Raw genomic sequence first — 26,360 nt, forward strand, 5'->3', positions numbered from 1 at the left:
GATCTTTTCCTAGTTGTTTTTGTAATTCTCTTTCTTGGACCATTGTTAGGTCTCTTTCAGGGATTACTTTTACAACTTGTTTTGTAGGAGACCGACTTCGTTAGGTCGATCTCTTCTAAGTTGTTTTTGTAATCCTCTTTCTTGGACCATTGTTAGGTCTCTTTCAGGGATTACTTTTACAACTTGTCTTTGTAGGAGACCGACTTTGTTAGGTCGATCTCTTCTAAGTTATTTTTGTAATCCTCTTTCTTGGACCTTTATTAGGTCTTTTTCAAGGATTACTTTTACAACTTGTTTTGTAGGAGACCGACTTCGTTAGGTCGATCTCTTCTAAGTTGTTTTTGTAATCTTCTTTCTTGGACCATTGTTAGGTCTCTTTCAGGGATTACTTTTACAACTTGTCTTTGTAGGAGACCGACTTTGTTAGGTCGATCTCTTCTAAGTTATTTTTATAATCCTTTTTCTTGGACCTTTATTAGGTCTCTTTCAGGGATTACTTTTACAACTTGTTTTGTAGGAGACCGACTTCGTTAGGTCGATCTCTTCTAAGTTGTTTTTGTAATCCTCTTTCTTGGACCATTGTTAGGTCTCTTTTAGGGATTACTTTTACAACTTGTCTTTGTAGGAGACCGACTTCGTTAGGTCGATCTCTTCTAAGTTGTTTTTGTAATCCTCTTTCTTGGACCTTTATTAGGTCTCTTTCAGGGATTACTTTTACAACTTGTCTTTGTAGGAGACCGACTTCGTTAGGTCGATCTCTTCTAAGTTATAGCAATTCCTCTTTAATAGGGTTGGCCAGACCTCTTTTCAGGGATTTGCTGATAACTTGGATTGACTTGGTCCGATTTTTTAGTGTCGGCCAGTCTTTTTAAGTTATTATATAGCAATCCATAAGACCTCGTCAGGCTCTTTTTGGGATCACTTTCGATAACTTCTTGCATTATTCTGTGTTCATCTTTTGCCGATTTGTAGATTGTGGTTTCTGTCCTGGTTTAATCGACCTTTAGGTGAATTGCGTTTTCACCTTTGTCGGTCGATCATTCCTACCGAGATCGTATAGTGAATCTGTTCTTCACTTTCTGTTCGATCCGTTGCTTTATAATCGGACGATGAATGCTTCATATTAATGCGTCTTGAGAACTTTGTAGAATATCTGAAATGTATTTTATTTAAAGAAAGTGCAAATATATACAGGTGGGAATTTTTCATACCCTTAAGTCGGATTAAATCTCAATCTTGATGCCTCATTAAAAAACCTTTTCAGGAAAAAGAGTGCATCCTGTGATGAGACCTTTATCTAACTATAGTACCTTCTTAGGTTACAGGCGTGCCATGATCTGGGGAGTTCTCGTCCCTCGAGTTTGGACAATCTGTAGTAGCCCTTCCTAAGTACTTCTGTGACTCGGTAGGGTCCTTTCCAGCTAGCTGCCAGCTTTCTTTCTCCGGGTCGAGTTGTTCCGATATCATTTTGGATTAAAATGAGATCATTCTCAGCGAAACCTCTTGGCACTACCTTTTGATTATATCTGGAAGCCATTCGCCGCTTTAGTGCTTCTTCTCTGATCCGAGCTCTCTCTTGGATTTCCGGAAGTAGGTCGAGCTCTTCTCTTTGAAGTTGAGAGTTGGTTTGTTCATTGTAATGGATTACTCGGGGAAACCCTTCCTCAACTTCTATTGGAATCATTGCCTCCACTCCGTATGTCAATCGAAATGGTGATTCATTCGTAGTGGAATGTGGAGTTGTTCGGTACGCCCATAGGACTTGTGGAAGTTCCTCGGCCCAAGCTCCCTTTGCTTCTTGTAGTCTCCGTTTCAGCCCGGCCAATATGACTTTGTTGGCTGCTTCGGCTTGTCCATTGGCTTGGGGATGTTCGACGGAGGTGAACTAGTGTTTTATGTTCAAGTCGGCTACTAGTTTTCTGAAGCCTGCATCTGTAAATTGGGTGCCATTATCCGTGGTGATGGAGTATGGGACCCCAAACCTTGTGATGATGTTCCTATATAGGAATTTCCGACTTCTTTGAGCAGTGGCATTGGCTAGGGGTTCTGCCTCGATCCATTTTGTGAAGTAGTCTACCCCTACTATGAGGAACTTGACTTGTCCCGATCCCTGGGAAAAGGGTTCGAGAAGATCGAGTCCCCACTTTGCAAATGGCCAGGGTGAGGTTACACTAATGAGCTTTTCCGGCGAGGCGATGTGAAAGTTGGCATGCTTCTGACATGGTGGACATGTCTTTACAAATTCGGTGGCTTCCTTTTGTAGAGTTGGCCAATAGAATCCCGCCCGGAGTACCTTTTTGGTGAGGGCTTGCGCTCCGAGATGATTGCCACAAATGCCGCTGTGTACTTCATCCAAGACTTCCTTTGTATTGGAAGTCGGTACGCATTTTAACAATGGTGTTGAGATCCCTCTTTTGTATAGGGTGTTGTTTATGATAGTGTAGTACTGTGCCTCCCTTTTTAACCTCTTTGCCTCCTTTTCATCTGTGAGGAGCGCTTCTGTTTTGAGGTAGTTAATTATGGGGGTCATCCATCCTTGATCCCGACCTGTTATGGCTAGGATTTTTTCCTCTTCCGATATTGACGGGTTCTGCAGTATTTCCTGGATGAGGCTTCTATTGTTGCCCCCTGGTTTGGTGCTGGCTAGTTTTGAGAGTGCGTCAGCTCGGGCATTTTGCTCGTGGGGTATGTGGCAGATCCTATATTCTCCGAGTTGTCCGAGCTGTTCTTTGGTTTTATCCAAATATTTTTTCATGGTAGGATCTTTGGCTTGGTAGCTTCTCGTTATTTGCGAGGTAACGACTTGTGAGTCGCTGTAGATGTTGAGTTTCTGAGCTCCAACTTCCCTAGCCAGCTTCAAACCAGCTAATAACGCTTCATATTCCTCCTGGTTGTTTGAGGCCGGGAATCCGAATTTCAAGGAAAGCTCAAGTTGGGTTCCTTGGTTGCTTTCGATTATCACACCTGCACCGCTTCCAGTTTTATTCGAGGAACCGTCCACGTATATGTTCCACTCTATGGGGATTTTCGTGGTGTCTGTGAATTCTGCAATGAAGTCGGCTAGGTATTGTGATTTGATGGCTGTTCGCGTCTCGTATTGGAGGTCAAACTCGGACAACTCGATTGTCCACTGTAGGATTCTTCCTGCTAGATCTGTTTTCTGCAGTATCCCTTTTATGGGCTGGTTGGTCCGAACTTTAATGGTGTGCGCTTGGAAGTATGGGCGAAGTCGTCGGGATGCGAGTATCAGAGCGTAGGCAAACTTCTCTATTTTCTGGTAGTTCAACTCTGACCCCTGTAGTGCTTTACTAATGAAGTAGACGGGTTGTTGTCCCCTTTCATCTTCTCTAATTAGTGCTGAGGCTATTGCCCGACTTCCTACTGCGAGGTACAGTATGAGTGGTTCTCCCTCTTGTGGTCGAGATAGGATAGGGGGCTGTCCCAAGAATTCTTTGAAGTCTCGGAAGGCTTGTTCACATTCCGTTGTCCACTCGAAGTTCTTTCCCTTCCTTAAGGTAGCGTAGAAGGGGAGGGATCTTATTGCTGACCCTGCTAGGAATCTGGACAAGGCCGCCAATCTCCCATTAAGTTGTTGTACTTCTTTGACGCAGGTCGGGCTTTTCATGTTGAGTATGGCCTGGCACTTATCTGGATTTGCCTCGACTCCTCTTTGTGTGAGCATAAAGCCCAAGAATTTACCTGCTTCCACTGCGAAGGTGCATTTGGCCGGGTTGAGTCGCATGCCGTGCTTCCGTATGGTGTTGAACACTTGAACCAAGTCAGTTAGTAATGTTTCTTCACTTGTGTCTTTATCAACATGTCATCCACATAGACCTCCATGATTTTTCCGATGTGGTCTGAGAAGACTTTGTTCATTAGCCTTTGATAAGTGGCTCCCGCGTTCTTAAGGCCGAAAGGCATTACGATGTAGCAATAATTTGCTTTTGGTGTGAGAAACGAGGTTTTTTCTTGATCTGGTGGATACATTGAGATCTGGTTGTAGCCTGAGTATGCGTCCATGAACGAGAGATACTTATATCCCGATGAGGCATCTACTAGAGCATCGATGCTTGGGAGTGGATAAGGGTCTTTTGGGCAGGCTTTGTTGAGGTCGGTGTAGTCGGTGCACATTCGCCATTTCCCATTTGACTTTCTCACCAAGACGATGTTTGCTAGCCATAGTGGGTATTTAACTTCTCTTATGAACCCTGCCTCTAGTAATGCTTGTACTTGTTCTTCTACATCCTGAGACCGTTCTGGCCCGAGTTTTCTTCGTCTTTGTTGTACCGGCCGGGATCCCGGGTAGACTGCCAACTTGTGGCTCATTAGTTCGGGATCTATGCCTGGCATGTCGGCAGCTTTCCATGCGAAGAGATCAACATTATCTTGTAGGAATCGTATTAATGATTCCTTTGCGTCTCCTTTCAGGATCGTGCCAATATTAGTTGTTTTATCCGAGGTATCTCCGATCTGGACTCTTTCTATTTCTCCTTCGGGTCGTGGGTGGAGTTCTTCTCGTCTCTGATCTCCGCCGAGTTCGATTGTGTGGAACTCTCCTCCTTCGCCTCGGAGGTTTAGACTTTCGTTATAACAGCGACGCGCCATCTGTTGATCTGCTTTTATTGTAGCTATCCCTTCTGCAGTTGGGAATTTCATACATAGATGTGAAGTTGAAACTATTGCACCGAGTTGATTTAACGTTGTCCGGCCTATTAAGGCATTGTAGGCTGAGCTTACGTTGACCACGATATAGTTTATCTTGAGTGTTCTGGATTGGTTCCCCTTTCCGAAGGTTGTATGTAACGATACGTATCACAGTGGTTGTACTGGGGTATCCCCAAGTCCGAACAGGCTGTTCGGGTATGCTCTTAGCTCTTTTTCTTCTAAGCCGAGCTTGTCGAAGGCATTTTTGAATAAGATGTCGGCGGAGCTTCCTTGGTCAATTAATGTACGGTGGAGGTTGGCGTTTGCCAATATGATTGTGATGACCATGGGGTCGTCGTGTCCTGAGATGATTCCGGATGCATCTTCTTTGGTAAACGTGATTGTTGGGATGTCTGGTGCTTCCTTCTTGTCTTCGACATGGTATACTTCCTTGAGGTGTCGCTTGCGGGATGATTTGGAGATTCCTCCTCCAGCAAATCCGCCATGTATCACGTGGACATGTCTTTCCGGCGTGCGGGGTGATCGTTCAGATCGTCCGACATCTTCATCCCTTCTTCTTTTTCTCGGTTCTTTGTCCCGATTGGCTAGGAACCGATCTAGTTTTCCTTCCCTTACTAATTTCTCAATGACATTTTTCAAGTCAAAGCATTCGTTGGTGGAATGTCCTCGGACTCGATGATACTCACAGTATTCGTTCCGATTTCCTCCTCCCTTTTTACCTTTAAGTGGCCGAGCTGGGGGTATTTTTTCCGTATGGCAGACTTCTTTGTAAATATCTACCAAGGATACCCTAAGAGGGGTGTAGTTATGATATTTTTTTATTTTCTCTCCGGAGCGATCTTCTTTTTTCTTGGATTCTTTATCTTTATCTCGGTAGGCAGAACCGAACCTCGAAGCTTCCCCAAGTCGAGAATTCTCCTCCATGTTGATGTACTTCTGCGCCCGTTCTTGTACTTCGTCTATGGATGCCGGGTACTTCTTTGATATAGATTGGCTAAATGGTCATTCTCGTAGGCCATTTATGAGGCCCATGATGGCAGCTTCTGTTGGTAGACTTTGTATGTCCATGCATGTTTTGTTGAATCTTTCCATGTAGTTACGAAGACTCTCCCGGTCTCCTTGCTTGATCCCTAGTAGGCTGGGTGCGTGTTTGGCTTTGTCCTTTTGTATGGAAAATCGGGCCAGGAACTTTTTGGCCAGGTCGTTGAAACTCGAGATGGATTTTGGAGGTAGGTTGTCGAACCATCTAATGGCTGTCTTGGTAAGAGTTGTTGGAAAGGCTTTGCAGCGGACTGCATCTGAGGCGTCTGTGAGGTACATTCTACTTCTGAAGTTGCTGAGATGGTGGTTGGGGTCCGAGGTGCCGTCATACAGAGTCATATCCGGAAGTTTGAAATCTTTTGGGATTTTGGTTTTCATAATTTCCCTGGTGAATGGATCTTGGTCTTTGTAAGAGCTATCCTCTGGGGTGGATCGAGTAGCTTTAGTTTTGAGATCAGCTTCGAGTTTCACAAGCTTATCTTCTAATTCTCGGTGCCGCCTTATCTCCCGACGTAGATTCTCTTCTTTTTCGTGTTGATGATGGGCTTCTTTCTCAAGTTGCTTTAATCGATTTTAAAGTGCTTCTATCACCCCTGAATTTGATGAATTTTCGTCTCCATTGGGTTCCGGAGTATCTTTAAGTATAGCATCCGTGTTCTTGTGTGGCATTCTATCTTCCAAACCCGAGTCGTGGTCGTTGTCATGGTTGTCCGCCATGGTGTTGGGATGACTTCCAAGTCCTCGGCAACGGCGCCAATGTTTCAAGGTTACCTGAAACTGTAGGTCGATCTCGGTCGAGATCTACTGTGTTGGTCGGAGCCGACGTGTCCGGCAGGTGTATAGCTGCCGGAGCTAGTGTGTCCGACTTGTAGGACTGAAAGTGCTGCGGATCCTTCGTCCCTGGAGGGTGGGGGTACCTGCAAGGGACTCCGATGCTTAAGTTAGCAAGGGTATTAAACAGGTATTGAGTAGAATCAGAGTATGAGTTATACCTGAGTGCTCCAGTGTATTTATAGTAGTGCGGAGTGACCTTTTTAGATAAGATAAGTTAGTTATCTTATCTTATCTTATCTTATCTTTGGGTGAGGTCAGCTTATCTTCAACGGAACCGCCCTTCTCTCTATAGGCTTGGGCTGCCTTTGGATTGGACTGTGTTCCTTTGTTTGGACCCTTTATTGGGCTTTCTAGTCGATTTGGTCGACCTCTTTGAGAAGAGGTCGGATAGCCTGACCTGAAGAGGTCGGTCGCTTTGTCTGTAGAACATCCCGGGTCGGAGGGCTCGACCCAGGGTATGAACAGCAGGCAACTAAAAAGTGTCAGCAGTTAAACAAAACAAAAAACAGTTCAAAAAGCCCACAAACCGGGCTATTTACACAAATACTTAAAAAAAAAAGATCAGCAAAGATCGGGAGCCTTCCCGACAGCATCAGTACGGGGAGAAGGATGGCGAGTCTGAATGGGCACAGCATCTACAGTTCCATCATCCCGGTTCAGAATCTGGCAATCCGGATCAGACATAACGGGAGGAACCGAGGGGGTCGACACTTTGACAGAAGGCACTGGGGGAGGATCAGCATCATCATCATCCTGGTCATCAGGGACAATCTTACCATCCCTCACAACATTGTCCAGGCTGAAGAGAGTAAGGTCGGCCTCAGGAGCAATAATCTGAACCTGCTCCTTCAGGTTCTCATAAGCAGCAGTTACACTGCCGACAAGATGACCCTGGAGCTCGGCGTAATCAGCTCGGGCGTTCTCCAACTCCTTCAGACGCATTCCCTCCCGATAAGATGTGACATAGCTATCCTTATGCCTCAGTGCCGTGTCCTCAGCCAGCCTCACAGAGGCAGCCAAAGAGAGGGAACTCGCCTTCTCATTAGCCAGATCTTTTTCCAACTTGGCCACCTTCACTTCGAGCTCCTCCTTCAAGCCTTTTATCCGATCAAACTCCCGTTTGGCCTCCTCCATAAAAGCTTTGGTGGCATGGAGAGGAAGACTTTGAGCAGTGCGATACAGGGCCGCTCCCATGTGTGCCAACTTAATACCACTTCGAGTTACATAATCAAAATGATGAAGAAGTAATACGTCATCCATAGAGAGGGCACCATAAGGACCGATTTGTTGATCTACAAACTCGATTGGATCAAAGTCAGGAGCATCAAGGTTGAAAGGCTCAGTTGTTTTTTGCTTCTTACTAGAAGGAGCACCAGAAGCAATGGCAGAAGTCTGTGGAGGATCGACCAGATGAACCCGAGGAATAGGAATTGCTTTCCTCGGCCCGGGAGAACTCGACACAGGAGGCTTCATTGGAACCTGAGAAGATCCCTCTTCGGCCACTTTGGCCGAGATGTTCAGAGCAGCAGTTGCCTTCTTTGCCTTTTTAAAGGCCTTCATGGAGTCATTATTCTTTGACATCTCTGCAAATACAGAACCAGCCACAGCAAAGAGTTACAACCACAATAAGAAGAAGGAAAAATTAAGAAACAAGTGTAGAAACAAGCCAGACAAGTACCCAAAATAGTCCGAACCAAGGACGAGTCATTCAAAAACTTTTTTGTATCAAGATGGGGCGGGGCTCCCCATAAATCCTCAAGCACAACAACAAAGGCACGCTCAACATCATCAAGCATCTCCCAGGTATAGCGAGACGCCTTTACATCCCTCCGCCACTCTAGAGGGAAAGAAGGCTCATCATTTTCATCAAGAAAAAAGGGGCGGGCCCCCTCGACAGCACGAACTCTCAAGAAGTAATTCTTAAAGTCCTTAAAGGACTCATCATACATAGCAAAATGTTTATGGCCCTGGGCGGACCTAAAGGAAACCCAAGAAGCTTTCTTTCTTGAAGAACCGCCAGGCTTGGCGGAAACAAACAAATAAAGGAAAAGAGTCTGGGAAGGTGTTACATCTAACTCTCTACAAAGGAGCTGAAAATTTTTTATAAAATCCCAAGAATTTGGGTGAAGCTGGGATGGGACAATATTACACGACCACAATAGGTCGGTCTCAAAAGCAGTAAAAGGAAAAGTAACGTTCAACTGACTGAAAAAGTATTCATAGGCATAAAAGAAGGGACGCTCCCTCTCAACAGAAGTTGGAAAACAAACTCTCTCATCAGAGTCAGGAGCAACAAGCTCATAATCCTCCTCACGGGTATTGTTACCACAAATCCTATGGCGCTTCCTCAGCTCTGTGCAAAATTCAGCATCCACAACAGAAACACACAACAAAACAAGGGAGTCCAGCCAATCGGACATCCCCTCGGGAACTCTGGAAGACATCTCTACAATGTTATTACGAGAAGACATGAGGCCAACTAATCCTACAAGTAAGAAAAGAAGATGGGGTTACTAAAATCATCTCGGACAAAGGGAGAAAACAACTCGGTCAATACGATACAGGCAAAGAATCAAGAAAAGAAAAACCCCAAAACTCAAACCAAAGTCCTGGGGCATCCTTTGGAGGCAGTAACAAAGCAAGATTTCTAGGAAAAATCTACAGCTTGCACCCCAGCATTTCTCAGAAAGAATTCAAAACAGCAAACATTTTTCATCAAAGAAAAACACAAAAAGCCATTACAGTCTACCAAGCAAAAGGCATTCCCAAACATCAAGCACGCCAAGCAGAGACCATTAAAGATGCAACCTTTATTCAAGAGCAGACAAAAGCAACCTTCAAATAAAATGAGGAACAGACGCAGACAAGCGGTATCAAGAATAGAAACAACAAAGAACATGCAAAGCCCTAAAAGCATCCAGTAAAAAGGATCATGCAAAAGATGGAGAAACTCCCAGAAAGTACATTTCAGAAAATCTAGGGCACAATGGAAACAGAAAGATCCAAACTTTCTCAAAAGGGAGGATCAAAATCAAAACCTCATCACAAAGCCAAAATCAAGGAGAAAGCACGAAATGGGACTAACCTGGAGACGAAAGAAGCTTCAAAAAAGTGCAGAAATGAAAGTTGCCCAGAAAATCGCCAAGCGACGCTGCAAATGCCATGAAGCAGAAGCACAAGCGAAAGACAGAGAGCAGAGAAAAAAGTTGCGAAGAGGTTACAAGGAAAACAAAAGGAGAGAAACCGTTTCTGGGTTTTCAAAATCAAAATAAAGAGCCAAGGGGAAACGGGGCAATTAATGCTAAAATTAATGAAGGCATTAAACCCTCGCACGTTCCCAAAACGCCGATATAAAAGCGCGTGTTTTTAGAAAAAAACGTTCTACATTCAAAAGTTACTACAAAGGAATCGACAAAATGCTTGAGTTCGGCTTCATAAAAAAAAGGGGACCGAAGTCAAAGACTCGACCTCAAAAAAGAAGACCGAGCTCAAGCAAGGGCACTGTTCATACCCTGGGTCGAGCTGTCCGACCCGGGATGTTCGACAAACAAAGCGACCGACCTCTTCAGGTCAGGACAACCTGACCTCTTTCCAAAGAGCTTGGCCAAGTCACCAGGAAAGCCCAAAGAAGGGCCCAAATAGAGGAACACGCCCCAAATCCTAAGGCAGCCCAAGCCTACAGAAAGAAGGGCGGTTCCCTTGAAGATAAGATGACCTCACTTGAAGATAAGATAAAGATAAGATAAGATAAACTAACTTATCTTATCCACAGAAGGTCACATCTCACCATTATAAATACACTGGAACACCCAGGTATAACTCATACTCTGATTCTACTCAATACCTGTTTAATACCCTTGCTAACTTAAGCATCGGAGTCCCTTGTAGGTACCCCCACCCTTCGGTGACAAGGGATCAGCAGCATTCTCAGTTCCACAAGTCGGACACACCAGCTCCGGCCGCTACACACCTGCCGGACACGTCGGCTCCGACCAGCACAGAAGATCTCGCCCGAGATCGACCTACAGTTTCAGGTAACCCACGGAACAGAACTCAATTATGTTCTTTATCATTATTACTATAATTATTAATGTTATAGCATCTCCCTTACCATGGCTCAGAACCAAATTTTCTTGTATGCCCATTTTTTTTCCAAGTAAAGGAACAATATTGATTTCTCAAAACCCGTTACAAGTGATTTTTTCGATATATTGAAATTGAGTTGAGGGGTTAATAATTTATTCTTTTTCACTGAACTTGTTTATTCTATTTACACGGTCGAAGACAATTATGGCAGGGGAACTATAATAAGACCTTCTTATAAGCATACAAGGAGTAATATATCCTTAAATTTTTTGAATCTATCTGCCATCTGTTATTATTATTATTTTAACCCCTTTTTATTAACTTTCTTTTAATTCTAACTTTTAATAATGTTTTGTCTTCCATTTTTGAGATATTTTAAAGATTCTATTCACTGTACATGATCATTGTTTAGTTATGTTTGTTGACCTATTTATTTTTTAATTTTAACAGTTATTCTTGGTTTCTTTTTCAATTTTTAAGGTAGCTTTTCTTTATCTTTTCATTTTTTAGACTTGGAACCAGCAATTCTTTCTACCAGTATTCTTTTAAGAAAGCACAGAATTTTAAACATGAGTAAGCCTCCTTCCCAATACCTTTCCTGTTCTTCATGTTATCTGGGATGCACTCAACTTTGTTTCTATTTCCGTTTTGAGTTATTGCATTGCTCCCTACATGGTTTTGCTTGTAATATATTGTCGAGTTTATTACGTATGGTACTCTCCCATAACATAATTGTGATAGACTGTTATTGGTTCAACTGACACACACCCCATTTTTTAAATGGTTTTTTTTAGTTCTATGTATTTTTTTTACTAATTATCTATTTGTATGTGCTATTTCATTTACTTAGACATTGATAAGAGCTAAATTATAAAACCACGAGGTAGTGTAGAATATAGGGATGGACTGAATATATTCCTTGACTTTGTATTTGATGGGATGATACATTGTCCATGCCCTATGTGTGGGTTCCGGTTTTTCCAGACTAGAGAAGATGCATACGATCATCTTCTGATGAAACTATTTTCCCCTAACTATACCTTTTGGTTACATCACGGTGAGAGGATAATAGACGAAAGACCCAGCGGTAGGGAAGAACTAGATCCCACTATAAATTTAGGAGATCAAATGCGTGACATGATCCACGACACATTCAATTTGCTGGGACTGCAGAGTGAGGATGAAGATTCCATGGATGGGCATGCTGGAGACGTTGCGGATGGGTTGCCGTACTTATCTGATAAACCTAGTCACGAGGCTCGTGCCTTTCAAGACTTGCTTAAGGACGGCGAGCAAGAATTAAATCCGGGATGTTCAAGATTCTCAAAGCTGTCTTTTCTGGTGAGGCTGTACCATATAAAGTGCATGTGCGGAGTGAGCAACAAGGCTTTTGGATTGATTCTAGAGCTACTGGGGGATACCTTTGAGCATGCACAGATTCCGAAGACCTTGCACGAAGCCAAAAGGATCATAAGGAAGCTGGGTATTGAGTACAAGAAGATAGATGCATGTCCGAATGAATGCATGCTATACCAAGGTTCCGACCACGACCTGTCTAGATGCAAACAGTGTGGAGCATCCAGGTGGAAGCATAAGACCAGGAAGAATTCTGTGGTAAGGATCAACACCGTTGTCAAGAAGAATGGTAAACCTCAGGCGGCGAAAGTTCTTCGTTATTTTCCTCTGATTCCACGGTTGCAGTGGTTATTCATGTCCAGCAAGACAGTTGTGGACATGTTGTGGCACAAGAGAGGCACCAACTCTGACGGTTTCTTGAGGCATCCCAGAGACGGGGAGGGTTGGAAAGCATTTCACATGAGATATGCTGACTTTTCTGGCGATCCGCGCAGTGTTCGCTTAGCCTTGGCCAATGATAGTGATAAACCACTATTTTATGGTTCATATTGTGTTTAATTGTGTGGTTTTATCATGATCCTTACCCACTTATTCATTAAAATAGCATGCATTTAGATTTCCTTCCTGAATTCACTACATGTTTGAAAACTGCTTCCTAAAGACTTTAATTATGTATTCTTAATTTTCCTTTATTCCATTCGATGCCGTGATATGTGTGTTGAGTGTTTCAGACTTTACAGGGTATGAAGGAGTTGGAGATTGAAAAGGAAGCTAGCAAAAATGAAAGGAACACAAGGATTTGAGGAGACAACCAGCGAGAAGTGACGCGGTCGCATGGCTCACGCGACCGCGCGAAAGAGAGCAAATCGCAGTGACGCGGCCACATGGCTCACGCGGCCACGCGGATTGGAAAAGCTCAAGCGATGCGGTAACGTGGACGACGCGAACGCGTGGCATGGAAAAGCGCGAGTGACGCGTCCGCATGGGTGACGCGATCGCGTGACATGTGCAATCTGCATAATCTGCAGAATTCGCTGGGGGCGATTTTGGACCCTATTTTGACCCAGTTTTTGGCCCGGAACAGCAGACTAGAGCCAGAGAACATGCAGAAACAAAAATAACATTCATTCTAGACAATTTTTAGTTTTAGATCTAGTTTTTACTCCTCCTCTAGGTTTTTCTCTCTAGGTTTTTGAATTTTAATTTTCAATTGGTCTTAGCATTGGAACTTGAGAAGAGTTATTTCCTCATCAAGACTTCGTCACTCTAGTTCGTTCTCTTAACTCGGTTTTATTCTTCCATGTTCTTTGCCTTGTTCAATTTGTCATTTGAATATTTTTATGATTATTTAATACAAGAATTATTCCTTTCATTTTAATCTATTTTACCTTCCAATAATCATGTCTTCTTTTAATTCCTTTTCATATGTTATGGATTTATTATTTACAATGAGCGAGTAATTCCCCTCACTTGATGGGGAGTTGATTGAAAAGGAACTCTTGAGTTGGAAGGATTGAAAGAGAAATTGTAATTGGGATAATTGTTGGATTGTTCTCTAGTCACTAATACCAACTCATTTTTATTAATTGAATTGCAACTTGTGAATAGACGTAGCACTCCAATCTGTTTGACTTCCCCTTACTTAGTAAAGGATAATTAAACAATTCAATCTTTAGTTATCAATTACTCTGAGAGAATTCCAACAACATTAGAGATTCTAACTAATCAACTCCCAGTCAAGGTTTTTATTTACATTATTCAATTTTATCAACTTTAAATTTCCTGTTTACTCAAATCACTTCTTTGAAAACTTCTAGTTAATAAAATAGCACACTTTCTGCAACTTGTTGGGAGACGACCTGGGATTCATACTCCCAGTAATTTTTAATTTAAATTTTCTGTGACACATTTGAAATTGATAGGTAGATTTTTGGTGAGTTAAGAACTATACTTGCAACGTAACCATTTTAAGAATTTTTAATTCACCAACTTCTGTGCTCCATCAATTTTTGGCGCCGTTGCTGGGGAGTTGCAATAGAGTGCTAAAGTTATTAATTAGAATTTATTTATTTGCATTTTATTTTATTGTTTTTACTATGAGCTGTGTAATTCTTTCGTCAAATGACGCGTTCTCTGCCTGATCCTAACTTGCCAATATTCGATCCTGAAATTGAAATGACTATTTCACGAATAAGGCGAGTTAAGCGTCAGTTAGTCCTCTCTGAGGATGAATCTGAAACGTCAGTTGAGGAAGAAACCAGCCTCCGTTCTACTAATCTGGTTGTTTTACGTGCAGAAAACATGGCAGCTCGGAGAGTTACCATCCAGGAGGAAGGAGCTCCTGATTTTACAATGCAACCGTTTCAAGCGCATCATCCAGCGGTAGCTACAGATTTTGAAATAAAGACCGCACTGCTAAATTTGATGCCCAAGTTTCATGGCTTACCTGCTCAAGAGCCCATCAAGCACTTGAGAGATTTTCAGGCAGCCTGTTCTACTGTCAGGCACGATGGTACTGATGAAACTTCAATTTTGCTGAAAGCTTTCCCGTTTTCTCTTGAGGGAAAAGCAAGAGAGTGGTACTACACTCAACCTCTAGCAAATTTATCCAACTGGGATACACTCAGAAAGGAGTTTTTGGAGAAATTCTTTCCATCTGAAGTTACTGATAAACTGAGGAAGGATATCTCCACCATTGTTCAGGATGACAATGAGTCTCTTTTTGAATAATGGGAGCGCTTCAATAATCTTCTGGAAGCATGCCCCCACCACAGGATTGATAAGATGGTGTTACTCAGCTATATCACACAGGGTATGAGGTCCCAAGATAAAACCACATTGGAAAGTGCTAGCAATGGGTCTATGAAGAAGTACAAGACCACTGATGAGGCATGGCAATTGATCAGTGATTTAGCTGAATCTACTAGGAACCACAGGCAAAGGCAAGGCCATTCAAAAGCCGTTGCAGAAGTATCCTCTAACAGAGAGACTGCGGCTCTAGCTCAGAGTATATGTGAGATGACCAACTTGCTGAAGCAAATGCAATTGAATCAACAACAAGCCCAGCAAGCTCAACCTCCTCCACCACAGCAAAACCAACAGCTAGTCCCCCAGAGAGTTTGTGGAATCTGTGCTGATTATAGCCATTACACTGATGAATGCCCGCAGCTCCAACAAGAAGACAACATAGTGGCATCTACTCATAATTTCTATGACCGCCCCAACCAAGGGTACAATCAAGGTGGAAACAATAACCATGGATGGCAGGACAATTATAACCAGAATTGGAGGGACAACAATAACAGAGGAGGCAGAGATAATCAGGGAAATCAGAGGTGGAATAATAACAACAACAGGCAGCAGAATCAACCTTACAGAGCACCTCACCTAAGGCAAAACCAAGGACCACAGAATAATCAACAGCAGACCTCTCAAATTACTCATTCTTCTTCATCTAATAATGAAGAGTTACTACAATCTTTTGAGCGAAGACAACAGACCATGGAAAATAACATCATAAATAGTATTAATGCCAGTTTGAATGGTCTGACCTCTACTTTGCAAGCTCTTGTCTCACAGATTGGAGCTTCACAAAATTCCAGTAACCAACCTTCAAGTTCCACTGGAATTCCCTCTCAACTATTACCCAATCCAAAGGGAGGCATTAATGCCATCACCCTGAGGTCCGGAACCACACTGCAGGAGAGGAACCAGGATGAGCCAAGCTCACCAGAACACGCCTCAGCTGAAGAGGTAGTAGAAATAGAAGATGTTGAAGAGGAAGAGGACATACAGGACATAGCTGAAGAAGAAATAGCTCAACCACAAGAGGAAGCACCAAAAGGCGCAGACACTACAGACAACACTACTCCTATCCCATTTCCACAACTTGCAAGGAAGCCCAGAAAGCAGTTGGAACCCGATCCTAAAATGGTAGAAATATTCAAAAAGGTCGAGGTAACTGTTTCTCTTTTTGATGTTATTCAACAAGTACCTAAATATGCAAAGTTTCTAAAAGATTTATGTATCCATAAAGACAAAATTAATGAATTGGAAACTATTCCTTTAGGTAGTTCTATATCTGCTTTAATGGGAGGATTACCTGAAAAATGTAGTGATCCAGGTCCATGTATAGTTAGCTGCACTATTGGTGGTGTAGTAATTTATGATTGCATGTGTGATTTAGGAGCATGTGTTAGTATAATGCCTTTGTCCATATATGATATTTTGAGGCTCCCTCCCTGAAAAAGGTCGGCAGCTCGTTTTGTGTTAGCAGATAAAAGCATTATCACAGTGGCTGGAGTTGCTGAAGATGTTTTGGTGAATATTAAAGGGCTTACATTTCCCACTGATTTTTATATTTTGGAGATGCCCCATAATGATTCAGACAAGCCATCATCAATCCTACTTGAGAGACCATTCCTGAAGACGTCAAAATTCAAATTGGACGCTTTTTCAAGAACATACTCCTTTGAAATAGATGGCCGCATAGTGATCTTCAATCTGAATGGAGTCATTAATAACCCTCCAGAAGATCGCTCTATCTTCCAGTGTGATGTCATAGATGAAAGTGTAGCTGAAGTTCACAAGGAAGAGTTAGAAGAGAAGCACATTGGACAAGGTCCAAGTGTGGGGACCCTCTTAACTGACAATATGGGCACTTCATCATTTACACAAGCTCCAGATAATCCAGAGCTTGCCCATGAACAGAAGTTAGAATTAAAACCCCTCCTTCCACATCTCAAATATGCTTATCTTGAAGATGAGCAGAAGTTTCCAGTTATTATTGCAAGGAACTTACTTCTCAACAAGAAGAGCAGTTACTTGATGTGCTGAGGAAGCATAAGAAGGCAATTGGATGGAGTTTGGCAGACATAGTAGGAATCAACCCTCAAGTATGTGAGCACAGAATATTCTTAGAAGAGGGAGCAAGACCTGTCCGTCAATCCCAAAGAAGATTGAATCCCACCATCTTGGAAGTTGTCAAAAAGGAAGTGACCAAACTATTGGAAGCAGGTATCATATATCCCATTTCAGACAGTGAATGGGTGAGCCCAGTACAAGTGGTGCCCAAGAAGTCTAGAGTCACTACAGTGAAGAATGAGCATGGAGAGCTCATAGCAACTAGAGTTCAGAATGCTTGGAGAGTCTGCATTGATTACAGGCGTCTCAACCAAGCTAGCCGTAAGGATCACTACCCACTTCCATTCATTGATCAAATGCTGGATCGCCTGTCAGGTAAATCACATTATTACTTTTTAGATGGTTACACAGGTTATTTCCAGATTCATATAGCCCCTGAGGATCAGGAAAAGACCACTTTTACATGCCCTTTTGGAACGTATGCTTACAAGAGGATGCCCTTTGGCTTGTGCAATGCACCAGCTACTTTCCAAAGGTGCATGATGAGTCTTTTCTCTGACCTTATTGAGGATTGTATGGAAGTTTTTATAGACGATTTTAGTGTTTATGGTGATTCTTTTAGCCTTTGCTTAGATGGATTATCTAGAGTATTAGATAGATGTGTTAATACAAACCTTGTATTAAATTTTGAAAAATGTCACTTTATGGTAAAACAAGGGATTGTATTAGGACATGTGGTATCTAATAATGGCATTTCTGTAGACCCAGCAAAGGTGAATGTTATTTCTAGTTTACCTTACCCCTCTTCTGTGAGGGAAGTCCGTTCGTTCCTTGGCCATGCAGGTTTTTACAGGAGATTTATTGGTGCACGAAATTGTGATCTCCAGGCTCGAACAAATCCTGGTAATGGCTCCAAAGCTTGGTGCTCTGATCTTAATTCATAATTGTCACAACTTCGATACAACTAACCAGCAAGTGCACTGGGTCGTCCAAGTAATACCTTACGTGAGTAAGGGTCGAATCCCACGGAGATTGTTGGTATGAAGCAAGCTATGGTCACCTTGTAAATCTCAGTCAGGCAGATATAAAGTGATAATGGTGTTTTCGAATATTACATAATAAAATAGGGATAGAGATACTTATGTAATTCATTGATAGGAATTTCAGATAAGCGAATGGAGATGCTTTCGTTCCTCTGAACCTCTGCTTTCCTGCTATCTTCATCCAGTCAGTCTTACTCCTTTCCATGGCTGGCTTTATGTGATACATCACCACTGTCAATGGCTACTTTCGGTCATCTCTCGGGAAAATGATCCAATGCCCTGTCACGGCACGGCTAATCGTCTGGAGGCATCACCCTTGTCAATGGCTTCATCTTATCCTCTCAGTGAATAATATGCTCACGCACCCTGTCACGGCACGGCTATTCATCTGTCGGTTCTCGATCATGCTGGAATAGGATTTACTATCCTTTTGCGTCTGTCACTAACGCCCTGCAATCGCGAGTTAGGAGCTCGTCACAGTCATTCAATCATTGAATCCTACTCGGAATATCACAGACAAGGTTTAGACTTTCCGGATTCTCTTGAATGCCGCCATCATTCTAGCGTACGCCACGAAGATTCTGGTTAGGAGATCTAAGAGATACTCATTCAGTCGAAGGTAGAACGGAAGTGGTTGTCAGGCACGCATTCATAGGGAATGATGATGATTGTCACGTTCATCACATCCAGGTTGAAGTGCGAATGAATATCTTAGAAGTGAAATAAGATGAATTGAATAGAAAACAGTAGTACTTTGCATTAATCTTTGAGGAACAGCAGAGCTCCACACCTTAATCTATGGAGTGTAGAAACTCTACCGTATGAAAATACATAAGTGAAGGTCCAGGCATGGCCGAGATGGCCAGCCCCCAAAACGTGATCAAAGGATCATAAGGTAATCCAAAGATGCCTAATACAATAGTAAGAGGTCCTATTTATAATAAACTGGCTACTAGGGTTTACATGAGTAAGTATTTGATGTATAAATCCACTTCCGGGGCCCACTTGGTGTGTGTTTGGGCTGAGCTTAAGTGTTGCACGTGCAGAGGCCATTTGTGGAGTTGAACGCCAGTTTTTGTGCCAGTTTGGGCGTTCAACTCTGGTTTTGGATCCTTTTCTGGCGCTGGACGCCAGATTTGGGCAGAAGGCTGGCGTTGAATGCCAGTTTACGTCATCTATTCTTGGCCAAAGTATGGACTATTATATATTTCTGGAAAGCCCTGGATGTCTACTTTCCAACGCAATTGGAAGCGCGCCATTTCGAGTTCTGTAGCTCCAGAAAATCCACTTTGAGTGCAGGGAGGTCAGAATCCAACAGCATCAGCAGTCCTTTTTCAACCTCTGAATCTGATTTCTGCTCAAGTCTCTCAATTTCAACCAGAAAATACCTGAAATCACAGAAAAACACACAAACTCATAGTAAAGTCCAGAAATGTGAATTTAACATAAAATCTATTAAAAACATCCCTAAAAGTAACTAGATCCTACTAAAAACATACTAAAAACAATGTCAAAAAGCGTATAAATTATCCGCTCATCACAACACCAAACTTAAATTGTTGCTTGTCCCCAAGCAACTGAAAATCAAATAGGATAAAAAGAAGAGAATATACTACAAATTCCAAACTATCAATGAAACAGAGCTTCAATTATATGAGCGGGACTTATAGCTTTTTGCCTCTTGAATAGTTTTGGCATCTCACTTTATCCATTGAGGTTCAGAATGATTGGCATCTATAGGAATTTCAGATTTCGAATAGTGCTATTGACTCTCCTAGTTCAGTATGATGATTCTTGAACACAGCTTCTTTATGAGTCTTGGCCGTGGCCCTAAGCACTTTGTTTTCCAGTATTACCACCGGATACATGAATGCCACAGACACATAATTGGGTGAACCTTTTCAGATTGTGACTCAGCTTTGCTAAAGTCCCCAATTAGAGGTGTCCAGGGTTCTTAAGCACACTCTTTTTTTTTTTTTTTTGCTTTGGACCTTGACTTTAACCGCTCAGTCTCAAGTTTTCACTTGACACCTACACGCCACAAGCACATGGTTAGGGACAGCTTGGTTTAGCCGCTTAGACCAGGATTTTATTTCTTTAGGCCCTCCTATCCACTGATGCTCAAAGCCTTGGGATCCTTTTTATTTGCCCTTGCCTTTTGGTTTTAAGGGTTATTGGCTTTTTCTTTTTCTTTCTATTTTTTTTTCGCCTATTTTTTTCTTCTCTTTTTTTTTTTTTTTTTTCTGCAAGCTTTGTTCTTTGCTGCTTTTTCTTGCTTCAAGAATCATTTTTATGATTTTTCAGATTATCAAATAACATGTCTCCTAGTCATCATTCTTTCAAGAGCCAACATATTTAACATTCTTAAACAACAACTTCAAAAGACATATGCACTGTTCAAGCATTCATTCAGAAAACAAGAAGCATTGTCACCACATCAATATAATTAAGCTAAGTTCAAGGATAAATTCGAAACTCATGTACTTCTTGTTCTTTTGAATTAAAACATTTTTCATTTAAGAGAGGTGATGGATTCATAGGACATTCATAACTTTAAGACAAAGTTACTAACTACTAATGATCATGTATTGAAGACACAAACATATATAAGCACATAACATAGAAAACGAAAAACAAAAAAAGTAAGAGCAAGGAATGAATCCACCTTAGTGATGTCCTTGAGCTCTTCTATGTCTCTTCCTTGTCTTTGCTGCTCCTCCTTCATTGCTTTTAGATCTTCTCTGATTTCATGAAGGATGATGGAGTGCTCTTGATGTTCCACCCTTAGTTGCTTCCAATAATTGTGTGGAAGAAAATGTATCCCCTGAGGTATCTCAGGGATCTCTTGATTTGCAGTCAAATGTTCTACCACTGAGCTATAGACCCTTGATGGAAGCTTTTGTCTTCCCTTTCCTCTTTCTGGAGGTTTCTCTGGCCTTAGGTGCCATCAATGGTTATGGAAAAAAACAAAAAAGCTATGCTTTTACCACACCAAACTTAGAATGTTGCTCGCCCTCGAGCAAAAGAAGAAAGAATAGAAGAATAAGAAGAAGATATGGAGGAGATGGAGGGAGATGTGTATTCGGCCATATGGGTGGGATTGGGTGGGGGAGAGATGTTGAATTTTGAAGGTAGTGGGTGTATGGATGTGAGTGGTAAATGGATAACAGAAGGGATGATCATGAATGGGAAGAGAGATGATGAGGTAGGTGGGGATCCTGTGGGGTCCACAGATCCTGAGGTGATCCTGTGAGGTCCACAGATCTTGAGGTGTCAAGGCATTTACATCCCTGCACCCATTTAGGCATGCAAAATGCCCTTGCACACAACTCTGGGCGTTCAGCGCCAGGTTGGTGCCCATTTTGGGCGTTCAACGCCCATTTGCTGCCATTTCTGGCGTTGAACGCCAGAACCATGCTTGTTCTGGGCGTTCAGCGCCAGGATGCTCCCATTCTGGGCGTTCAGCGCCAGAACTATGCTCTGTTCTGGCGTTTGAACGCCAGCCAGATGCTCCTCCAGGGTGTGATTTTTCTTCTGCTGTTTTTGATTCCGTTTTCAATTTTTATATTTATTTTGTGACTCCACATGATCATGAACCTAAGAAAACATGAAAAATAAGAATTAGATAAACATTGGGTTGCCTCCCAACAAGCGCTTCTTTAATGTCAATAGCTTGACAGTGGGCTCTCATGGAGCCTCACAGGTGTGCAGAGCTTTGTTGAAACTCTCCAACACCAAACTTAGAGTTTGGATATGGGAGTTCAACACCAAACTTAGAGTTTGATTGTGGCCTCCCAACACCAAACTTAGAGTTTGACTGTGGGGGCTCTGGTTGACTCTGCTTTGAGAGAAGCTTTTCAAGCTTCCTCTCCATGGTTGCAGAGGGAGATCCTTGAGTTTTGAATACAAGGGAGTTCTCATTCCATTGAAGGACTATTTCACCTCTGTCAACATCAATCACAGCTCTTGCTGTGGCCAGGAAAGGTCTTCCTAGGATGATGGATTCATCCTCTTCCTTTCCAGTATCCAGGACTATGAAATCAGTAGGTATGTAAAGGCCTTCAACCTTTACTAATACATCTTCTACTTGTCCATAAGCCTGTCTTCTTGAGCTGTCTGCCATCTCTAGTGAGATTTTAGCAGCTTGCACCCCATAGATTCCCAGTTTCTCTATTACAGAGAGGGGCATGAGGTTTATACCTGAACCAAGGTCACACAGAGCTTTAAAGATCATGGTGCCTATGGTACAAGGTAATATGAACTTTCCAGGATCCTGTCTCTTCTGAGGCAATGTCAGTTGATCCAGATCACTTAGTTCATTGATGAACAAGGGAGGTTCAACTTCCCAAGCATCAATGCCAAATAATTTGGCATTCAGCTTCATGATTGCACCAAGAAACTTGGCAGTTTGCTCTTCAGTAACATCCTCGTTCTCTTCAGAAGAGGAATATTCATCAGAGCTCATGAAGGGCATAAGGAGGTTCAATGGAATCTCTATGGTCTCTAGATGAGCCTCAGAGTCCTTTGGTTCCTCAGAGGGAAGCTCCTTATTGATCACTGGACATCCCAGGAGGTCTTCCTCCTTGGGATTCGCGTCCTCTCCTCTCCTCACAGGTTCGGCCATGGCGCTTATGTCAATGGCCTTGCACTCTCCTTTTGGATTCTCTTCTGTATTGCTTGGGAGAGTACTAGGAGGGATTTCAGTGATCCTTTTACTCAGCTGGCCCACTTGTGCTTCCAGATTTCTAATGGAAGACCTTGTTTCATTCATGAAACTTACAGTGGCCTTAGATAGATCAGAGACTAGATTTGCTAAATTAGAAGCATTTTGTTCAGAGTTCTCTGTCTGTTGCTGAGTTGATGATGGAAAAGGCTTGCTATTGCTAAACCTGTTTCTTCCACCATTATTAAAGCCTTGTTGGGGCTTTTAATCCTTCCATGAGAAATTTGGATGATTTCTCCATGTTGAGTTATAGGTGTTTCCATAAGGTTCACCTAAGTAATTTACCTCTGCTATTGCAGGGTTCTCAGGATCATAGGCTTCTTCTTCAGAAGATGCCTCTTGAGTACTGTTGGATGCAGCTTGCATTCCATGCAGACTCTGAGAGATCATATTGACTTGCTGAGTCAATATTTTATTCTGAGCCAATATGGCATTCAGAGTATCAACCTCAAGAACTCCCTTCTTCATAGGCGTCCCATTATTCACAGGATTCCTTTCAGAAGTGTACATGAACTGGTTATTAGCAACCATGTCAATGAGTTCTTGAGCTTCTGCAGGCGTTTTCTTTAGGTGAATGGATCCACCTGCAGAGGTATCCAATGACATCTTAGATAACTCAGACAGACCATCATAGAATATATCCAGGATGGTCCATTCTGAAAGCATGTCAGAAGGACACTTTTTGGTCAACTGTTTGTATCTTTCCCAAGCTTCATAGAGGGATTCACCTTCTTTCTGTCTGAAGGTTTGAACATCAGCTCTAAGCTTGCTCAGCTTTTGAGGAGGAAAGTACTTGGCTAAGAAAGCCGTGACCAGCTTATCCCAAGAGTTCAGGCTGTCTTTAGGTTGAGAATCCAACCATAATCTAGCTCTGTCTCTTACAGCAAAAGGGAAAAGCATGAGCCTGTAGACTTCAGGATCTACTCCATTAGTCTTAACAGTATCACATATCTGCAAGAATTCAGTTAAGAACTGAAAAGGATCTTCAGATGGAAGTCCATGAAACTTGCAGTTCTGCTGCATCAGAGAAACTAACTGAGGTTTCAGCTCAAAGTTGTTTGCTCCAATGGCAGGAATGGAGATGCTTCTTCCATGTAGATTGGAATTAGGTGCAGTAAAGTCACCAAGCATCTTCCTTACATTATTATTATTTTCGGCTGCCATCTCCTCTGCTTGTTCGAAAATTTCTGAAAGGTTATCTCTGGATTGTTGTATTTTAGCTTCTTTTAATTTTCTCTTCAGAGTCCTTTCAGGTTCTGGATCTGCTTCCCCAAGAATGTTCTTATCCTTGCTCCTGCTCATATGACAAGGAAGAATGGCCAGGAAAATGATAATAATAATAGAGATCCGTTATACCACAGTATAGGGATCCCTTTGTGAGTGGAAGAAAAGAGGGGGGGACAAAGAATGTGATGTAAAGGAAGAAGCACAACTGTACGAATGGGAGAGATGTGATATGAGATGTTAGGATATGAATGAATAAATAGAATAGGATGAGAGAGAAGGAATAATTTTCGAAAATTATTTTGAAAAGGAGTTAGTGATTTTTGAAAATAGTTTTTGAAAAATATTTAGTGTTTTTTTTTTTTTTCGAAAATTTTTTTTTTTTGAAATCAAAAATAAAAATAAAAATAATTAGTTAATAAAAAAGAAATTTTTGAAAAAGGGAGAAGATATTTTCGAAAATTGAGAGAGAGAGTTAGTTAGGTGGTTTTGAAAAAGTTAAGAAACAAACAAAAAGTTAGTTAGTTAGTTGAAACAAATTTTGAAAAGATAAGAAGTTAGGAAGTTAGAAGAGATATTTTGAAAAGATATTTTTGAAGAAGAGGGAAGATATTTTCGAAAATTAGAGAGAGAGAGTTAGTTAGGTGGTTTTGAAAAAGTTAGGAAACAAACAAAAAGTTGGTTAGTTAGTTGAAACAAATTTTGAAAACCAATTTTGAAAAGATAGTTAGTTAGGAGGTTAGGAAAAATATTTTGAAAAGATATTTTTGAAAAAGATAAGATAAGAAGATATTTTTGAAAAGATATGATTGAAATTATTTTTTTGAAAAAGATTTGATTTTAAAATCACAATTAATGACTTGATTCACAAGAAATCACAAGATATGATTCTAGAACTTAAAGTTTGAATCTTTCTTAACAAGCAAGTAACAAACTTCAAATTTTTGAATCAAAACATTAATTGTTCATGTTATTTTCGAAAATTATGATATAAAATAAGAAAAAGATTTTTGAAAATTATTTTTGGAATTTTCGAAAATAACCATGAATTTTGAAAAAAGATTTGATTTTTGAAAAAGATTTTGAAAAAGATAAGATTTTCAAATTGAAAATTTGATTTGACTCATAGGAAACAACTTGATTTTAAAAATTTTTGAAAAAGTCAACTCAAATTTTCGAATTTGATGAGAAAAAAGGGGAAAGATATTTTTTTTTATTTTTGAATTTTTATGATGAGAGAGAAAAACACAAAAAAGATGCAATGCATGAAATTTTTAGATCAAAACATGTGATGCATGCAAGAATGCTATGAATGTCAAGATGAACACCAAGAACACTATGAAGATCATGATGAACATCAAGAACATATTTTTGAAAAATTTTTAATGCAAAGAAAACATGCAAGACACCAAACTTAGAATTCTTTAATGCTTAGACACTAAGAATTCAAGAATGCACATGAAAAACAAGAAAAGACACAAAACAAAAAATCATCAAGATCAAACAAGAAGACTTACCAAGAACAACTTGAAGATCATGAAGAACACTATGAATGCATGATATTTTCGAAAAAAAATGCAAGATGCATATGCAAGTGACACCAAACTTATGATATGACTCAAGACTCAAACAAGAAACAAAAATATTTTTGATTTTTATGATTTTCTAATTTTTTTTGGATTTTTATTTTATATTTTTCGAAAAATTAATTGAAAAAGAAAAATAAGGATTCCAAAATTTTTAATATGAATTCCAGGAATCTTGCATTTTTAGTCTAAAGCTTCAGTCCAGGAATTAGACATGGCTCACTAGCCAGCCAAGCTTTCAATGAAAGCTCCAGTCCAAAACACTAGACATGGCCAATGGCCAGCCAAGCTTCAGCATGTAATTCAGACATGACATGCCTGACATACCCTACAGTCGTGTAAGAGCTGATGGTTGGAAGCCTCAGTCCAAAAGAATTTAGACATGGCTTTACAGCCAGCCAGGCTTCACATGCTTCATGAAACACTAGAATTCATTCTTAAAAATTTTGAATACAATTTTTGAAAATATTTTTTTTTAATTTTTTTTTTTCGAAAACAGATGAGAAAAGTTTTGAAATATTTTTGAAAAATTTTTAAAAAGAAAACGAAAAGAAAGTTACCCAATCTGAGCAACAAGATGAACCGTCAGTTGTCCATACACAAACAATCCCCGGCAACGGCGCCAAAAACTTGGTGCACGAAATTGTGATCTCCAGGCTCGAACAAATCCTGGTAATGGCTCCAAAGCTTGGTGCTCTGATCTTAATTCATAATTGTCACAACTTCGATACAACTAACCAGCAAGTGCACTGGGTCGTCCAAGTAATACCTTACGTGAGTAAGGGTCGAATCCCACGGAGATTGTTGGTATGAAGCAAGCTATGGTCACCTTGTAAATCTCAGTCAGGCAGATATAAAGTGATAATGGTGTTTTCGAATATTACATAATAAAATAGGGATAGAGATACTTATGTAATTCATTGATAGGAATTTCAGATA

General features: G+C 41.2%; 2 non-coding genes across 2 annotated transcripts; one reads left to right on the top strand and one right to left on the bottom strand.

The window, feature by feature from the left end:
• Positions 1 to 14,652: 14,652 nt before the first annotated feature.
• Positions 14,653 to 14,759, bottom strand: LOC112761474 (small nucleolar RNA R71). Its single transcript, XR_003181869.1, has one exon. It is a non-coding gene; the product is annotated as a small nucleolar RNA R71 (small nucleolar RNA).
• Positions 14,760 to 23,271: 8,512 nt separating this feature from the next.
• Positions 23,272 to 23,379, top strand: LOC112760869 (small nucleolar RNA R71). Its single transcript, XR_003181287.1, has one exon. It is a non-coding gene; the product is annotated as a small nucleolar RNA R71 (small nucleolar RNA).
• Positions 23,380 to 26,360: the final 2,981 nt, after the last annotated feature.

Source organism: Arachis hypogaea, chromosome 16 (genome assembly GCF_003086295.3).
Source record: "Arachis hypogaea cultivar Tifrunner chromosome 16, arahy.Tifrunner.gnm2.J5K5, whole genome shotgun sequence".
NCBI lineage: Eukaryota > Viridiplantae > Streptophyta > Magnoliopsida > Fabales > Fabaceae > Arachis > Arachis hypogaea.